Raw genomic sequence first — 20,692 nt, forward strand, 5'->3', positions numbered from 1 at the left:
GCTAATAAGACTGACTAGCTCGTATATAGAGATAACAAATTTTAGAATTAAAGTAGATAATACTGAAAGGTTAAGTGTTATGTAGTTCGTGTGGAGAAGGGAGGAGACTCAGGCACCTGGCATAAATCCAGGAGCCTGTTTCTGGTTAACCCTTACAGCTAACAGCTTGTTATTATCAAAGATATAACTAATTATAAATAATTTGTAGATGAAAGTGTTAGATAAATAAATTTCACAGTAGCTGAACACAGATCTGATAAGTCTGAATTAAATATATATATATATATAGTGTAATTGGGTGAAATATAATTGATTTTGAAATGGCACCGCCTTCTTAGGTTTAGAGTAATAAAAGGAGCGGAGCTAATTGTACAACATCAACTTCGGAAGTCGAATAGATGTCGAATCCCACAGACGCACTACAGTGTCGAATACTTCAGACACTGTAATTTTACTTGTTCAATTTTGTTTTTTATCACAATATGTCACTACTATGTGTTTTTTTTCAAGGAAAATCGCAAAAGGGATCTACCAAGGAAGTTAATAATATAAACGCCCCCCAAATATCCAGATTCCTGAGGTATGGATGCACCGTAAGAAATAAGGGTATTAAAATCAGAGAAAATGCAAGATGATAAACAAAAGAAAATGGGAGGAATCACACTGTGTAGCTGGAATATAAGGGGTATTAATGAACCAATTAAAAGGGGCAAAATACTAGCTCAGTTGAAATCATATAACACGGACATTACTTTTCTACAAGAAACGCACCTTAAACATCAAGATCAGATGAGATTGAGGGCGAATTGGATAGGCCAAACATTTCACTCCTCATATACTTCGAAATCCAGAGGCACCGCAATTATTATTCGCAAAGGAATACCATTCAAATCAAAGAACATTATATCAGATAAGGAAGGGAGATATCTTATAGTTACAGGAGAGATCCATGCTACGCCAATCACTTTGGTAAACATATATGCGCCCAATTTTGATAATCCTCAATTTTTTAATAAAATCCTGAATACAATCGCAGAATTTAACTACCAAAATGTTATAATTGGAGGAGACTTCAACTGTGTTTTAGATCCGTACTTAGATAAATCGATGCAAAAACAAAGAGGTAATATGAAATCTAAAACTAGTGAACTCTTAAATACATATATAAAAACACAAATATAGCAGACGTCTGGAGGATCGCGAATCCGACTGGAAGGGAATACTCGTTTTATTCAATGGTACATAAAACATACTCACGTATAGACTACTTCCTAGTGGATACAAAACTAATCCCTTATACTATGAACCCTAAATATCACACCAATACGATTTCAGATCACTCCCCGCTAACTTTCCTTTTAAAATTAGAAGGAATGTCTACGAACAAATCGTTCTGGAGGTTTAACTCGCAAATTCTGAAAGACCCACAAGGGAGTATATATCTAAAAAAACAGATGGACCTATTTTTTGAGACAAACGATACACCAGATATATCGCCCACTTTATTATGGGAATCCTTCAAAGCATTTATTAGAGGAGTCATTATCTCGTATCAAGCTTTTCAAAACAAAAAGAATAAGAATGAACAAAGACAATTAGAAGAACAAATCAGACAACTAGATATAGATAATGCTAAAGACCCAACTATGGATAAACATAATAAAATTTTAATACTGAAATTTAAGCTAAATAAATTATTATCAGAGAAGATTATAAGATTATTCCAAATTACAAAACAATAACATTTCGAATTTGGGGATAAACCCCATAAACTTTTGGCACGCCAACTGAAAAAACGGGAAAAAGATCATGCAATTTTAAAGATTAAATCAGATAGAGGGGAATTATTAACACTACCTAATGATATCAATAAAAGATTTGCTCAATTTTACAAGAATTTATACACATCGAAAACGCTAATAGACAATAATAAAGTTTCAGAATTTTTGGACAATTGTAACCTTCCAAAACTAGAATTGAAGGAACAAGAGGAACTGGGAGCACAAATTACATCTAAGGAAATAGAAGACACAATAAACACACTTAAGAATGGAAAAACACCAGGACCAGACGGATTCAGTAATGAATTTTATAAATGTTTTTACGACATAGTTACACCACGTCTACAGAAAATATATACATACGCTTTTAAAGAACAAATCTTACCTGAAACACTAGCAGAATCAACAATCACATTAATACTTAAAAAAGATAAAGATATAGAAGAACCAGGCTCATATAGAGCTATTGCTTTGTTAAATACGGATCAAATAATATTAGCGAAAACACTAGCTAGAAGACTGTCAATATGTTAGTAAATTAATAAATGAGGATCAAACGGGATTTATACCTAAGAGACATTCATTTAATAACCTGAGATGTCTGTTTAACATAATGCACTCTCACAAACCTCAAGAACAAGAGTTATCTATCATTTCATTGGACGCAGAAAAAGCGTTTGATCAAGTAGAATGGGATTATATGATTAAAGTATTGCAAAAATTTCAAATGGGAGAGAACTTCATCGCATGGATAAAATTATTATATAACAAACCCACGGCTAGAATATTAACTAATAATATACTATCTACGAAATTCCAATTAACAAGGGGCAATAGACAAGGATGTTCATTATCACCGCTGTTATTCGCTCTGGTAATTGAACCTTTAGCTGAAAAAATTAGAACACACCCGGATATTTACGGTTATAATACAAAATATTCAAATAACAAAATATCCTTATACGCAGACGATGTATTACTGTATATCACAAAACCCCAAATCAGTATACCAAACATATTAAATCTAATTGAGGACTTTGGATCTTTCTCAGGATACAGAATAAACTGGAACAAAAGTGAAATTATGTCGATAAAACCGAAAGACTCAACACATCTCTTGAAATTCCGCTTTAAAATAGCCACAGAAAAATTTAAATATTTAGGAATTGAAATCACTAGAAATTATCACGCTATGTTTAATGCCAATTATAGCCCCTTACTTAAGAAACTAAATAATCTAATCAAATTCTCGAAAACGCTCCCGAAGTCTTTAATAGGTCGAATAAATGCTATAAAAATGATCTTTTTACCACAAATCCTATATTTATTTTAATCAATTCCAATATATCTTCCAAAAAAGTTTTTCAAAAAACTAGACTCAGACATTACAAATTTTATATGGGATTACAAATCCCACAGAATACAAAGAGCACACCTTAGTAAACCAAAAGAGATGGGTGGTCTAGCGCTCCCTAACTTTATGTACTATAATTGGGCAGTAAATATTAAAAATATGATTCACCTGCGGGACAACTCTGCCCAGCAGGTGGACTGGATTGTAATGGAGAGAGAGGACTGCTCTCCGTGTAATACCGGAGCGACTCTCCTCTCACCAATGAATCTGAATAACAAAAATGATAATAAAAATCCAATGATACATAGCACAATTAGAACTTGGAAACAAATAAAACAGAATCTAAAATTAAGAAATCTATCTCTTTTAATGCCAATAGTCAATAACCCGTCGTTTAAACCCTCAATTATAGATAAATCATTTACACAATGGGAAAGAATGGGAATCAAAACGCTCGGAGACTTGTATGAATTAGGAAAATTATTATCATTTCAACAATTACAACTGAAATATAATTTGAAAAATAATCAATATTTTAAATATCTCCAAATCCGTGACTATCTGAAAAAATACACAAAAGACTATCATAACATGCCCCCAGCTTTATTGGATGAAGCCATGAAAACAAAGGCTGAATCAGCAAATGTAATATCATACTTAAACAACATTATTTTAAATATAAAAATACCTACAACCGGTGGTATTAGAAGAGACTGGGAACAAGAACTAGCTATAAAAATTTCAAAAGAGAGCTGGGATAAACACTTACTATATGTGCATAAATGCTCGATCAACGTACAACATACTCTAATTCAATATAAAACATTACATAGACTATATTATTCAAAAACTAAAATAAATAAACTTTTCCCCAATGTCTCACCCATTTGTGATAAATGTCAGTCACAAGAAGCTAACATAGCGCACTCTTTTGTTTTCTGTATAAAAATTCAAAAATTCTGGAACAAAATATTTGAAATCTTCACAAAATTATTTAAAATAAAACTTGTACCAAAAGCAGAATGGATCATTTTTGGAATATCTGAAGGTAACCCCGAATTAAATGTGTTTCAAAAGAACTTACTTAATTACGGGCTAATAACGGGAAAAAAGCTTATACTCAAATTTTGGAAAAATGCTCCAATACCAACAATAAAAATGTGGATTTCAAACATGTTCGAAACACTGCACTTGGAAGAGATGAGACTCCTCCTAGCAGGCAAAGCAGACAACTTCCAAAAGACGTGGTCTGCATTTACGGAACTATTTCAAGCATAAGGTGCAATAGTAATTAAAAATATAAATGGTACCAGGATCTGGTAACGGGGGGGGGGTATAAAATAAATTTAAAAAAAACACGGTTGGTATATCCTTTTTTGCGGGGTTTTGTGTTACAATAGAGCGACTGTTTTTCCTTTTTTTTCCTTTTCTTTCTAGGGTCTTATTTCCATTCTTTACTTCCTTCTCTAATTTCTTCCCCAAGGGGCTTTCTTCTCCCAACACTTTCCTGCACCTTCACGATTCTTGCTCACTTTCCTTCTTTTATTTCTACCTTTTTTAAAGCTCGAAAAACGAAGTGGTACAACAAAATGTAATAAGATATATGTGATGTGTATTACTGTAATTTACTGTACTTCTAATAAAAATAAAATAAAAAAGATTGCTGTAATGCTGTTTTGATCATTTGTATGGGGCTCTCTTAATCAAAAGAATAAATAATCACGAAGTAGTTAATTAGTGAACTTAATGTTGTAATGTTAATATAGTTTGAAATTGGTGTCTTGTATAACATTAGCCTTCTAAAACACAACCAACAGTTCTGTAAATTCCTGAGATTGATGTAGGCAAGATCTTTCTTATATGTGCATTGTGTCAGCTCCATAAGATTGCATGTTGACTAAATGACAGTATTCAAAATGTATAAACACATATTTTCAGTGGTTAGCAATTTTTATCACTGTGCTGATAATTACCTAGAAATTGCAAGGATGCATTAGAGACAATATTTAAATGAAATGTCATCGTGCTTGGAGGAGACTTGGAAATTGTGTTTTAATACTCAGATGTTGTACATGGTCCTGCTTTCCAGAGCTGGGTTTGTAAAAGTAGAGGAAGTTTGAGATGCTGGCATTTTAATTATGAGAATGGGATTTGGGATTGAAAGAGAACTCATGCTGCATTGGAAAACAGGGGCAAAGGGAATTAACATTTCGCACTAGGCACCAGGGAGAAGCTTGGAAATTGCTGAGTGCAGGAATGTGATGTAGGCACATTATTGTAGTAGAAAGAGTAGAACAAGAGATGAAAGAGCATAATAATGTAAAGATAAGTAGGTGAATAGGATTCCTAAGAGGCAGTAGAATTGACTAACCAAGATGGGGATTAAGTAAAGTGTAATTTCTTCAAATATTATTTAACTAGTGTTGTATCCCTACAGGATAACGAGGGATAAAATTGGTCCATTGGAGAAACAGTGGGCAGCTATCTGCAGAGCCAAAAGAGATGGGGGAGATATTGAACAATTTCTTTTCTTCGGTATTCACCAAGGAGAAGGATATTGAATTATGTGAGGTAAGGGAAACGAGTAGAGTAGTTATGGATACTATGAGTTTCAAAGTAAAAGAAGTACTGACACTTTTGAAAAATATAAAAGTGGATAAGTCTCCAGGTCCTGACAGGATATTCCCTAGGACATTGAGGGAAGTTAGTGTAGAAATAGCCGGGGCTATGACAGAAATATTTCAAATGTCATTAGAAACGGGAATAGTCCCCAAGGATTGGCGTACTGCGCATGTTGTTCCATTGTTTAAAAAGGGTTCTAAGAGTAAACCTAGCAATTATAGACCTGTTAGTTTGACTTCAGTGGTGGGCAAATTAATGGAAAAGATACTTAGAGATAATATATATAAGCATCTGGATAAACAGGGTCTGATTAGGAACAGTCAACATGGATTTGTGCCTGGAAAGTCATGTTTGACTAATCTTCTTGAATTTTTTGAAGAGGTTACTAGGGAAATTGACGAGGGTAAAGCAGTGGATGTTGTCTATATGGACTTTAGTAAGGCCTTTGACAAGGTTCCTCATGGAAGGTTGGTTAAGAAGGTTAAACTGTTGGGTATAAATGCAGGAATAGCAAGATGGATTCAGCAGTGGCTGAATGGGAGAAGCCAGAGGGTAATGGTGGATGGCTGTTTGTCGGGTTGGAGGCAGGTGACTAGTGGGGTGCCTCAGGGATCTGTGTTGGGTCCTTTGTTGTTTGTCATGTACATCAATGATCTGGATGAAGGGGTGGTAAATTGGATTAGTAAGTATGCAGATGATACCAAGATAGGGGGTGTTGTGGATAATGAAGAGGATTTCCAAAGTCTACAGAGTGATTTAGGCCATTTGGAAAAATGGGCTGAAAGATGGCAGATGGAGTTTAATGCTGATAAATGTGAGGTGTTACACCTTGGCAGGACAAATCAAAATAGGACGTACATGATAAATGGTAGGGAATTGAAGAATACAGTTGAACAGAGGGATCTGGGAATAACCGTGCATAGTTCCTTGAAGGTGGAATCTCATATAGATAGGGTGGTAAAGAAAGCTTTTGGTATGCTAGCCTTTATAAATCAGAGCATTGAGTATAGAAGCTGGGATGTAATGTTAAAATTGTACAAGGCATTGGTGAGACCAAATCTGGAGTATGGTGTACAATTTTGGTCGCCCAATTATAGGAAGGATGTCAACAAAATAGAGAGAGTACAGAGGAGATTTACTAGAATGTTGCCTGGGTTTCAACAACTAAGTTACAGAGATAGGTTGAATAAGTTAGGTCTTTATTCTCTGGAGCGCAGAAGGTTAAGGGGGGACTTGATAGAGGTCTTTAAAATGATGAGAGGGATAGACAGAGTTGATGTGATCAAGCTTTTCCCTTTGAGAATAGGGAAGATTCAAACAAGAGGACATGACTTCAGAATTAAGGGACAGAAGTTTAGGGGTAACATGAGGGGGAACTTCTTTAATCAGAGAGTGGTAGCGGTGTGGAATGAGCTTCCAGTGGAAGTGGTGGCGGCAGGTTCGTTGGTATCATTTAAGAATAAATTGGATAGGCATATGGATGAGAAGGGAATGGAGGGTTATGGTATGAGTGCAGGCAGGTGGGACTAAGGGAAAAAAATTGTTCGGCGCGGACTTGTAGGGCCGAGATGGCCTGTTTCCGTGCTGTAATTGTTATATGGTTATATGGTTTATATGGTATCAGACAAACTCCTTTTGAATTGTTAATTTCATTAATTGAAGTATTTTACAGTGCTACGTAGAAACAATGAACTGTAGCTGCTGGATTATAAAAACAGACACAGTGCTAGAGTAACCCAGCAGGTCAGGCAGCATCTCTTGCGAATGTGGATATGTGATGTTCCGGTCAGGGTATTTCCTCAGTGCTGCATTTCGGATTTAAGAAGTTTTGATATCTATTAAGCAGCAACAGGTTAATAGCAATATTTTCAGAAAACTCAAACCATTGATTTCTATTTCTTTAACTGTTGTTGCCTTGAAGATAAATCAGTTGTTATTGTAAGTGGTGTTGGAGCTATTAAGCTTAAGTAAGTTTATTATAGTCATGTCTAGTTACCTTTAGTTATCATCTGCCTGTGGGTGGGATTTTATACAGTCTGGGGCGTGTTTTTGGCGAGAGGATTCTGCCGCAGACTCTCAGATGATTCGTTTCATTTTGATGTTGGGCCATGGGATGAAACAGTTTTCTACCATGACCACGAGCATGATTGGGACATATATATGTTGTCAGACGATGTACTTTTACAAAAAGTAGTTTTTATGATTTATATGACATGAATGGAACTGCGATTAAGACAGGAAAGTTATATTATTTCATTGTTTTGTGTTACTACAATAAAGAAGCTATTAATCAAGAGACTACTTCTGGTAGATTCATCTTTGCTGTTTCAAATGTGTCGTGGAGTGTGAGTGCTTTTCTAATCATCCCTGACAAATTAGTGGCTATTGAAGGTTGAACTTTGAGAAGTTGTAAAAACTGTCACTACAAGTGGTTGTATTTTTCTGAGCAGTAGGTTAAATGGGGCATAATGGAGAGATGCAGTCTGTACGTAGCAGAAAAAAAACATGAATGCAGCTTTCTATGAATCCTATCATTCATTCCCATTGAGTTTTTAAAATGTTTTTCTGATAGATGCTGGCTTTATTTGCTTACCACTGATTTTAAACTAACCAGCCTGTACTTTCTTGGTTTATTTCATCTTTTAGTGGGAACAATTTTCTCCCTGGCTTTAGAGGAGGTGCCAACGTTGAAAAATTCTAGTCTGTATATCTCTTATTATTTCCAGCAGCCTGAGATATATTTAATTCAGGTCTGTTAGTTTTATCCGTTTACAAAAATACTAAACAATTTAATCTTTCCTCTTTTACTGTGTTTATCTCATTCAATAGTTCACGCATCCTTTCAACTATAACATCTGCACCATGTTTCTCTTTTGTGAAGCCAGCTGCATAATATTCATTGAGAAACTTACCATCATCTCCTCTCGGATCGTAACAGGTTATCCTCTTGCTTGTTATGTACTTAGGATTTCCTTTGATTTTACTTGCCAGAATATTTTCCTCCTCCGCTTTGTTTACCTAATTTTATTTTTAATCGCATTCCAGTGCATTTCTATAACTCTTCTGTTATACCAAGCCAAGATCTTGGGGTCACCATTGACCGGAAATTCAACTAGACCACACACAGAAATGCAGGGGTTACATGAGCAGATCAGGTTAGATATTCTACAGTGAGTGATCTATTCTGTAACTCTAAATCCTTCGTGGTGGAGGAGGTGAGAAGACGGGAGGAGGCAGAGCAACACTCCAAGGCCATCTCAATGACCAAGCAGGGCCAATGGACTAACTGGGAGAACCTGGAAAAGAGGAAACTCAGCTGGCGTGACATCTGGCAAATGGAAGGATCTCGGCTAAGTTTTGTCATCAGAGCCACTTATGATGTTCAACCATCGCCCCAGAACCTGAAGCAGTGGTTGGGAGAAGATCCCGCTTGTTCCCTTTGCCAAGCACCAGCATCACTAAGGCACATTTTAACAGGATGCACTATGAGCCTCGGCTAAGGGCGCTACACTTGGGCGGCATAAACAAGTTCTCAGACAGCTGGCATCAATCCTTAAACAGAGGTGAACGATCACAACTGCTTCCCCACCAACATCGGCAGGAAATGTCCACTTCACAACATTTGTACCAGCCGGCCAACCTCCAGAGCACCGGATAACATCAATGGATGCAAGCATTCTGCAGCCTGGTTGGGATTGGAAAATTGAAGTGGACTTAGAAAAAAGGCTTGTGTTTCCCTCAGACATTGTGGCTACAATACTCCGGCCAGACATGGTCCTGTGGTCCACAACAGCCAAGTTGGCATACGTTGTGGAATTGACAGTTCCATGGGAAGATGGTGTTGAAGAAGCTTACGAGAGGAAAAAGACCAATTACTCTGAACTGGCAACTGAAGCTTCCCAGAATGGCTGGAAGACCAAGATTTTCCCTGTTGAAGTGGGATGCAGGGGATTTGTTGCTACATCTATGACCAGGCTATTAAAGAAAAGGGAGGTGAGGGGTCGCTCCCTCCAACAAGCAATCAAGTCATTATCAAATTCTGCAGAAAAAAGCAGCAATTGGATTTGGATCAAAAGGAGAGACAACAATTGGGCTGCAAGATGAAGACAGGAGGGTATGGAATTGACGCGGTGTAACTGGGACGCCAGGTATCACCGTTGAGCCCTCTGGAGATGTTGTGGGCTTATCAATGAAACGTCAAAGAAGGAGGGTGCCCACCTGATGACTCCGATGACGTACCTACCCTACCTTTCTCCACTACAATTAGCTCTACTTCTACTAATTACAAAACACAAGTGAGGAACATATTGGATGCCCTTTATTTAGATGAATGCCATTCAAATATCAGCTTTCCTTCCCTGTAGCACAACATGCTGTAGTAGAAATTCTCATTTCTTCATCTGGCTCATCAATGCCTTTACTCCCTTGGAAAATTGAGAAGATTCAGTATATCGACAAATGGTCTCTTGAACATCTGGAGGTGTATGGTAGAGAGCATATTGGCTAGTTACATCACGGCCTGCTTCGGCAACTCGAACGCCCTGCCTGATCCATTGCAGATACTAACCTCCCCACCATCGAAAGGATCTATAGGAGTTGCTACTTCATCAAGGACCCAAACCACCCTGGCACACTGTCATTTCACTCCTGCCACCAGGGAGAAGGTGTAGGAGTCTGAAAACTCTGACGTCCAAGTTCAGAAATGACTTCTTCCCAATGACCATCAGGCTATTGAACACTACAAACTCCAACTGAAATACAAACAGTCGTGGTTGCATGAGGGACTTATGGCTTTGTTTTGTTTTGAACTGTGTTGGGCTTTTTTCAATTTATGGGACGTTATTATTTGTTTATTGTGTTATCTATTGAGTACTGTTTATAAATCTGTTGTAATGCTGTAAGCAAGAATTTCATTATTTTGTTTCGATGTATATATAACAATTAAACACACTACATTCTTGGGTTGACTTTAAATCCTGGGAGCACCTTCATGGGAATGAGGGCTGTGGTTGAAGATCACCCACTACCTCCTAAGAGAAAATAAGGTTTTCTCTTCGGCAACTTGGAATGCTATTTTGGAATGCTATTTATTGTCATTCAAACCTAGGTTTGAGCGAAATTACATTTACTACAGTTTTTTACATTACAAAAAAACCCAAGACCCACACTTAACACAGTTTACATAAACATCCATCACAGTGAGTCTCCAACACCTCCTCACTGTGATGGAAGGCAAAGTCTTATCTCTTCCCTTTATTCTCCACCCGCGGTCCAACTGCAGCGTTGAGGCGAACTGTGGCTCCGATGTTAAAGCCCCCCGCTTGGTAGGATGGTAAGTCCTGTGGCCATTTAGCCACGCCGGGTGATGTTAGGCCCCAGCTCCGTGTCTTTTAAACCTCGCGGATCAAGCAGACCAACCAGTCCAGCAGTTCAACTGCAGCGTCTAGGCGAACTGGGGCTTCGATGTTAGAGCCCCTGGCCACCACAGCTCTCCCCGCTCTGAAGACGGCCAGCTTTGCGTTGTCAGGTCCACAGGCTCCGCGACTGGAGCCCTCAGGTTGGTCCCGGCCGGAGTCCGCCGACGGCTCCTCAGTGTTAGGCCCAACGACACCGGAGACCCGACAGGGCAAAAGTCGGGTCCCCGTACAGAGAAGAGATTAAACGGTTTTCCCTCCACCCCCCCACATATACACACATATACACAGCTAAAAAATAATAAAAACTAAGCTCAAAACATACATTCAACAAGACAAAAATTAAAAAAAGACGGACGACTGTAGTCGAGCCGCTGCCCTTAGGCGCCGCCACCAACCAACGTCCAGGAGCGGAAAAGACTGCAAAAAGTTGTGAACTCTGCCCAGTCCATCACCGACTCTGACCTCCCCACCATCAAAGGGATTTATCGGAGTCGCTGCCTCAAAAAGGCAGCTAACATCATCAGAGACCCACACCTTCGTGGCCACACACTCATCTCACCGCGCGGGAAGAAGGTACAGGAGCCTGAGAACTGTGACATCCAAGTTCAGGAGCAGCTTCTTCCCTACAACCATCAGGCTATTAAACACTAAAACCTCATAAGCTATGAACTACAATAGACTACAGTAGACTATTATTATTATTATTGCACTGTTGTTTGTTTTTTTTAGTTATATTATGATTACATATTGTCTTGTGCTGCAGCAAGTAAGAATTTCATTGTTCTATCTGCGACATGTGACAATAAAACACTCTTTGTGGTTTGCATTAAGTGCTGGTCTTGCGAGCAATACCTACATCATGAAAAAACCACAACAACATTTTGTCTGAAGAAGGGTTTCGGCCCGAAACGTTACCTATTTCCTTCGCTCCATAGATGCTGCTGCACCCGCTGAGTTTCTCCAGCATTTTTGTGTACCTAACATTTTGTATTTGATTGATAATTTAGAAAATGCTGTGTTCCCTTTTCTGCCCCTGTTTAATGTTGTGCGTGCAGTTGTTTTTCTTGATACCTATAATTTAGGTAATTTAATCAAGAAAACAAAGGTTGTCTCAACTATGTTATTGCCCGTGTGGAGTTGGCATGGGATGTTGGAGAGGAGGGGAAATTTTGTGCTGTGGGATATCTATCTTTGGACTTGGTAATGAGAGCTTTGCTAATTTAAATTGGTATTGATTTTTTTGTTCCCAGAACTGAATGTGAGTTTGTCCTCAAAGGTGGAGAAATCTGTGCTGCTTTTTGGAGAAAACTGGAATGGAGATGGGTGTTTAAAACAATGTAGCATTATGTTAATTGCTTTTGATTGTTTTTCTAAGAAAAATGACCCTCATGCATGTTTCATACTATCTGCTATCCTTCAGACTGACAGTCTGTCAAGGTTTGTGCGAATATGTTTGTAACAATTCTCATAATTTCTTACAGCCAGTTGAACCTCTGCCAGTTATAAGACCTTTAGTCCCCAACCAACTTCCCCATTTAATTGCTGTAACCTGATCGCTCTCAACAACCCTCTCCCCCTCCCCACTTCTAATTTTCCTGCCACCCACCTTACTGGCGTAATTTACAATCGTCAGTTAACCTACCAATTAAAATGTCTAGGATGCGGGAGGAAATTGGACAATACTGGAGAACCCTAGGTGTACCCAAAGGGAATGTAGAAATCGATTTGTGAAATTTCTTCCAGAACTCAAACTGAAGAACCAAAGTGACAAAGATAGACACAAAATACTGGAGTAACTCAGCTGGGTCAGGCAGCATTCTGGAGAAAAGGAATTGGTGACGATTTGGGTCGAGACCAAAGAGCCAAGCAATATCCTGAAGTTTTACAGCTATCAATTCTGATTGCATTTGGAAATCCAAATAGAATATAAGGTACAATTGAGAATTTGACAATATCTCTTAAAATTCAAAAATTTTAAGTGCAGTTCATAAATCGAAAAATTAAGCACATGCTCATGTGAATATCAGAAAGAGAAGCAAGACTGCTTGAACTTTTCTGCCATTCATTAAGATTACAAATGACTACTACCTTTGCGCCAGTTTCCAGCATTAATCTGTTATCTCATCTCTTAAAAAATCTATTATTTTCTATCTTGAGTTTGCTCAGCAACTGAGCCTTAATGGCCTTCTTAAGTGCAGAACTCTGAGGACTCACTATCCTCAAGGCGAAGAATTTTTTTCTTATCTCTGTCATGATTGGCTAATGACTTATTTTGAGACTGACTCCCAATTCTAGACTCACCAGAAGGGGCAAACAGCATCCTCTATATCTACACTGTCAAATCCTGTAAGAACTTTGTATGATTCAATGTGATTTCCTCGTGCTTCTAAACTCTAGAGAGTACATGCTCAGTTTGCTTAATCTCTCTGTTTGTAACCACCCTTCTGCACCAGGATTGTATTATAGTCATACAGCACAGAAACCGGCCCTTCGGTTTGACTTGCTCATGCCAACCAAGTTTTATAGCTGAACTAATCCCATTTGCTTATACGTCTCACATCACTCTAAATGTGTTGAAGATAGACACAAAAAATGGAGTAACTCTACCAGATGACTTTGAAGCTGGCTTTGATACTGGTAAAGTCGTATGGTTGTCCCATTGTGTGTACTCGTTTTCACCTAGCACACCGCTATCAATGGGCTGTTTCATTTATCATTACTTTTATGCATATCTTTCATTAATTTGTTCTATATCTACATCAGCGCCTGAAGTCTGAAGAAGTGTCTCGACCTGAAACATCACCTATTTAGTTTTATGCGTGAAGAAATAACGCTTGATAGTTCTTAAATCTTTCCCTTCTCACCTTAAACCTATGCTCTTGTTCTGGACATTCACCCAAAGGAAAAGACGGACCATTCACCTTATCAATGCCCCCTCATGATTTTGTGTACCTCAAAGGTCACCTCTTAGCTTCCTATCTTCCAGGGAAAGAGTCTCAGTCTATGCAGTCACTCCTTACAATTTAAGCCCTCGATTTAGCATAGTGCGATTGTGATAAAACAGTTTGTTTCTTAAGGAGGAAACTTCATTTTCTTTCCTTTATGGCTTGCATGTAGCTACAGGTCCACATAACTGTGGTTGATTTTGAAATGCCCCCTGAAATTGCCCTGTAAGGCCCTCAGTTCAAGAATAATAATAGATGGATATTAAATGTTGGTCATAACAATAATGGCCAAATCCTCTGAAAAGAAGGTCAGATCTATTTGGAAATGTCTAAATTTGTGCATGGATACTTGAAAACTAAAAGACTAAAAGGCTGTAAAATACCAGGAAAAGGTTCAGCACTGCTTTTGGAAACCACAATAGTTCAACATTCATTTCTGTGTTGATGGAACCTGCAACTATTAGGCTGTGGGCCGAGCATCAAAAATGTGTCTAGAAATCAGTTTTTGTGACCCAAGTCACCGAACTACATGAAATTTTCCCAGATTTAGATGAAATATAATTGAGAAGGATGTCATAATTCGTCATTGCCAAACGTTGCAGATTAATTAATTAAACTAATTAGAAAATGAGATTGAGAAAGTAAGTGCCATCTAGTGGCCAATGCCATATTACACCATGGGCAGCCTATTTCCGTGTTGCAGTCCATTTAAACTATATATTATTATACCTATATATATGTAAATATGACTGTAATCATATATAATTAAGTCTAATTATATTATATAAAAATAATATGATGAATATAATTGTGAGTGTTTTTTTAATGACACTATCGCAGAGGTCCTGCTCCTGAACCAGCCTAATTAATGGGTGAGTGCAGTTCTTGTGGGTTCCTCCCTTTACTGAACCCCACTGACTGCCAGTGTGTAGAGTGGGGGTCACGGCCATAGTGGGACTGGGGCAGTTCCGGGCTGGGGGACAGTCCTACAAGGCATCTTCCAGTCGCTTTAATAGGAAATGTAATGAGACTGCAGCAGAGGTCCCATGTTTTAAGGGCTCATGAACCTGCCTAATTAAAGGTTCAGGACAGATCCTCTGGGTTCCCCTTTTTACTGAACCCCACTGACTGCCATAGTGGGGAGAGTGGGGGGCATGGCCATAGTGGGACTGGGGCAGTGCCAGGCTGGGTGGCAGACCTGTAAGAGACCTGTCTTATTTCTGATGTAAATGTCACATCCTGACCAAGAATCGAATGCTCTGATGTTTACTCGATGAGTATTCATTTTAAGCTACAATGAGCCTATATAGCCCGGAACAGACCACAGTCTGTCAGGGTCAACAACCTCACCTCCTCCACTATAACACTGAACACCGGCGTGCCACAGGGCTGTGTGCTCAGCCCTCTCCTCTACTCCCTCTTCACCCACGACTGCATCCCTAAGTACGGATCCAACGCCATCATTAAGTTTGCTGACGACACCACGGTGGTAGGACTGATCAGTGACAACGATGAGTCAGCCTACTGAGAGGAGGTCCAGCACCTGACAACCTGGTGTGCCAACAATAACCTCGTCCTCAACTCCAAGAAGACGAAGGAAATTATTGTCGACTTCAGGAAGGTCAGAGGGGGCAGTCATACCCCCATCCATATAAACGGGACTGAGGTGGAGCGCGTCTCCAGCTACAAATTCCTCGGGGTACATATCTCGGAGGATTTGTCCTGGTCCCTCAACACCTCCAAGCTGATCAAAAAGGCACAGCAGCGCCTTTACTTCCTGAGGAGGCTCAAGAAAGCCCACCTGTCCCCCCAGATCCTGACCAACTTCTACCGCTGTACCATCGAGAGCATCCTGTCCACCTGCTTCACGGTATGGTACAGCAGCTGCACTGTTGCGGACAGGAAGGCACTACAACGGGTGGTGAAAAACGCGCAGCACATCATCGGTGCCCCGCTCCCTGCCATGGATGCCCTCCACCGAAAACGGTGTCTGAGACGGGCTGGGAAGATCATTAAAGACCCCTCCCACCCCAACCATGGACTGTTTGCCCTCCTCCCATCAGGGAGGCGGTACAGGAGCCTCAGGTCTCGTACCAGTAGGATGAGGAACAGCTTCTACAATTATACCATCACATTGCTGAACTCGGAGTCCCGCCGATAGATTTCTCCGGTCCCTCCGTCCCCATTGTTTAATTATTCTGTATTTTTGATTATTCTGTATCTTTTTTTTACATTTCTATATGCACTACTACTACGGACTGACGCAAAACTGCATTTCGTTGTACCCATACTTAGTATTTGTGCAATGACATTAAAGTTGAATTGAATTGAATTGAATATATATGAAAGAGACCCCCGATGGTGCCTTTGCAAATGAGGGCTATTACCTTTAACCTAAAATAACCCTAAAAGTGTTGCATTGTTTGAGTATCTGTAGTTTGTGTGTGTGTCTGTGTATACCTGTCAAAACGTGTATCTGTGGATGTGTGGGAGTAAGTGTGCATGTATGTGCGGATGGATGTATGTGTGAATGGATGGATGTGTCAATGTATGTGTGGATGTGTGTGTGGATGTATGTGTGTGCATGGATGTGTGCATGTATGTCTGCGTGCGGATGGATGTGGGTGTGTGTGTGTGCGGATGTATGTGTGCATGTGTGTATGCATGCATGGAAGTGTGTGTACGGATGAATGTGTGTGTGGATGTATGTGTGGATGGGTGGGCTGTTGCACTGTCATTCACCAGCACGCTATTATCATAAGTAATTCACTCATTGTTTAAATAATTTGACCAAATAAACAGTGAAACGATCGACACTAAAATAAAACTTTATATAATCATTTATTTTCCCAATTTATTTGTTTACATTACATCTGATCGTCATCTGAATATTCTTCGTCAGATTCCAAGTCTTATGGTAAGTTTTGATAAGTCCATTGATAAGTTAGTTCAAGTTCATGTGGAGGGTCAGGCAGAGGCTACAAAAAAAAACATCCTGTAGTCATTAAGTCTGCATGGACTTCAATTCATAACATTTCAACCTCTTCTTAATGTTAATGATACTAACACTTACTACCATAGATAAATTAGTTCAAGTTCAAGTTCACATACACCAATTCATTTCTACATATACATCAGCCATTTCGGACCATTTCGCACTCCAATGGCAGCCTATAAAGTGCAATGAATATTCCTCTGTTTTTCTCCCGTGGTCGGGGCCTGGAAACGGCCGCTACGGACGGCACTGTGTAAAGCCACTATGTACAGCCCCCCCCCGCCGCTCCGCATTCGCGAATCGGCCGCTTCTTAATTGAGACCGTGGCTTCACTATGTTAAGTACATAGGCCCCGCGATCGGAGCACTTTTTCCCGGTAAGTTATCGCAGGCAGCTCTGAGATTAGATGTTAAAGACTTATTAGACTACAACAAGCTGGCATTAGTGAAAATGTTTAATTTACCTTGTGTTATGGATACACATAGTTTAGGCCCTCAACTTCATGAATGAATGAATGAATGAATGAAGGAGTGAGTGAATGAATGAAGGAATTAATGAGTGAGTGAATGAATGAGTGAATGAATGAAGGAATGAATGAGTGAGCGAATGAGTGAGCGAATGAGTGAAAGTGAATGAATGTGAATGAATGAAGGAATGAGTGAGTGAATGTACAGCCTCCAAATCTCATTTTTTCACATTATAAAAGGGTGCAATTAAATTAATTAAAGTCCATACAGATTAATTTTTATAAATTCAGACTTTAGATCTTACCTTTCAGTTTGAGTTGATTCACAAAGTTTCACTAGTTTCACAACTTTGTGTTGCAGCATCTCAGCAGGGACTTTGCTTTAAAGACTTTCTTCCACTTCTATCCACTTAGCTGCACATTCTTCAGACTTCTTAATGCTTTTCTCACTAAATTCAATTACCCTGCTGCAAGTTTCCACGACATGTATTCCACAGAACTAGAAAGAACTTTCATCGGAATCTCCAGTAAAACAGGCATCAGTGAAGTCCTCTCAGCCATGTTGTGTGCAAGCCAGAAGCAAAGCGCGTGATTGGCCAACTGGCATACAACTCAATTTTAAACGTGTTTTGATTGGACGAAAATTACCCGAAATGTTTCTGTTTTTTCTCTAATTTTATAAAAATGTGCAAGTCTTGTTCATGACGAGTTTCAGGGGTGATTTATATAATATTTTTACACAATATGTGAAAATTTCATGTAGTTCTGTGATTTGGGTCACGAAACACTGGAATAAAGCTCCTCGGCCCACAGCCTATATATTTAAACCTGAATTTGTATGAACCACATGACTGAATTTGGATCTTGCAAGACCTAAGATTGTATCCATCTGCAAACTTTTATATAACTTGGAAAATAAGTGCTTTCTAGTCCATGTTACAAAATGGATTAGGAAGATATTAAGTTTCAGCAATTTGTTGTATTTCAGGATTGTGAGCAAGTGTTTCTTTCCCCCAATAAAATGAACAAAATTGCTATAATTTATTCATACAGTGTCTATGAGGATAATAGATCCAATTGAAAATGTGAGAGCCTGAGAAGGGCATTAAATTTGGATCATTTTTGTCATTGAGCAGTTTGAGTTAACACAGTATTTCCCAAGCTTTTCCTTGCGTGACCCATTGTAAGATTGAACTTTTTTGCATCCCCAAAATGTTGCAGGCCAATTGATTATGTAGGCATTAAAATACCTGGATATGATCTTAATATCGTAAATGAATTGTAAATAAATAAATAAAGCCATTAAAGTGAATTGCAGTTAACCATTCCAGTAATAAATCTGGTTAAATGAAAATATCACGCCTATATTTCACTGTCGGGCGTCAATATGATCTCAATTTTTATTTTATGGTCCTAAGATTTTGAACTCTGGTTTAAATTGATTGCAATGCTTAAAGTGGGCTAAAAAGAAATGTTTCCGTGAAATTGTCTGGAAGTGAATTATCAGTGATTTTTAATTTATAAATACTGGCACATCTTTGTCAATATTTTCCATTATCAATTTTTATATCCACATTTGTAATGGGAGCCGTTTATGTAAAAAAAAATGTTGGGGGAATTGAGCAGGTTTGAAGATGGTCAAGCATCAGCTTTGGAGGAATGGACAGACAACGTTTTGGTTGCTCCAGCACTTTGTTTTTTGCTCAAGATTCCAGCTTCTGCAGTTTTTGGTGTCTCAGGTTTATGTAAAGGCTGATAGCTCAAAATGTATTGTTTTCTGAAGAAGAATATAATTTTCTAGAATGTTGGGTATTTTGCTGTTTAATCTCTGAAATACAAATATTATAAATATAAATTACTTTAAAATTATGATTATGGTACATTATACATGTGTTGTTTCAGTTACCTGCCCTTCAATTCTGCTTTGGTTCAAGACTGCACTGAGATTGATAGTCGCAAATATAGTCCAATTCTGAGAGAATGCTGGATTGTCTAACATACTATCTTTGAAATGCTATCTGAGAATAGGCTCCTTTTGTACTATATAAAACATCATATGGCAATGTTTTGAACAGGCAGGCAGCTATCCTTTGTATCCAGACAAAATGTTATTCTTTCGTCAACATGAACAATAAAAATACAGGTGCACAACCTTTTATCCGAAAGCCTTGGGACAGACACTTCTCGGATTTCGGAATTTTTCGGATTTCGGAATGGAAGATTTTTAGCGTAGATTAGGTAGGTAGCGCGGGCGGCTTGAAAAGTCTGGAGCGGCTGCCTCCTCCCCGGAGACCGGGGAATCATTGTAAATCATTGCTTAAATGTTTGTCAGTTAGTTTGGAGGGATTTTATGTGGTGGGGGGGGGTGAAGGGGGAAACTTTAATTCTTAGTCCCCTACCTGTTCGGAGAGGCGGGGAGCGGGCAATGCCTTACCGGGTCGCCGTGCAGTAAGCTCCGGAGCGCTGTGGCCGCCGACTCCCAACATCGCGGAGCTGGGGCTGCGGGCGTCCGTCCGCGGGCGGCGCCGGTTGGAGCTCCGACCCCGGCAACTCTACCCCTGGCTGCGCGGCGCTCCAAATCCAGCGCCGCCCGCGGCCGGACGCCCGCAGCCCCAGCACCGCGATGTTGGGAGTCGGCGGCGTCGCAGCGCTGGGATACCAGCGGGGAGCGGGCAATGCCTTACCGGGTCGCCGTGCGGTAAGCTCCGGAGCGCTGTGGCCACCGACTCACAAAATCGCGGAGCTGGGGCAGCGGGCGTCCGGCCGCGGGCCGCGCTGGATTTGGAGCGCCGCGCAGCCAGGGGTAGAGTTGCCGGGGTCGGAGCTACAACCGGCGCGGCCGGACGCCCGCAGCCCCAGCTCCGCGATGTTGGGAGTCGGCGGCCACAGCACTCCGGAGCTTACTGCACGGCGACCCGGTAAGGCATTGCCCGCTCCCTGCCTCTCCGACTAGGTAGGGGACTAAGAATTAAAGTTTCCCCCTTCACCCCCCCCCCCCCCCCTTCACATAAAAGCCCTCCAAACTAACTGACTAACATTTAAGCAATGATTTACAGATGTTTAAGTGTCTCCCCGGTCTCCGGGGAGGCGGCAGCCGCTACAGTAGTACAGA

The 20,692-nt window shown here is 39.8% G+C and overlaps 1 protein-coding gene across 14 annotated transcripts in view; it reads left to right on the forward strand.

The window, feature by feature from the left end:
* Positions 1-20,692, forward strand: part of tanc2 (tetratricopeptide repeat, ankyrin repeat and coiled-coil containing 2) — a 438,455-nt gene that overhangs the window by 27,148 nt on the left and 390,615 nt on the right. The window contains exon 1 of one of the 14 annotated variants that reach the window (XM_033035118.1): positions 10,922-10,933. The exons of the other annotated variants lie outside the window; for them this stretch is intronic. The gene's annotated coding sequence lies outside the window, so the exon portion shown is untranslated. Of the gene's footprint in view, positions 1-10,921; positions 10,934-20,692 lie in introns of those variants that run through there. 14 annotated transcript variants of the gene reach the window in all.

Source organism: Amblyraja radiata, chromosome 16 (assembly GCF_010909765.2).
Source record: "Amblyraja radiata isolate CabotCenter1 chromosome 16, sAmbRad1.1.pri, whole genome shotgun sequence".
NCBI classification, from domain to species: Eukaryota; Metazoa; Chordata; class Chondrichthyes; order Rajiformes; family Rajidae; genus Amblyraja; species Amblyraja radiata.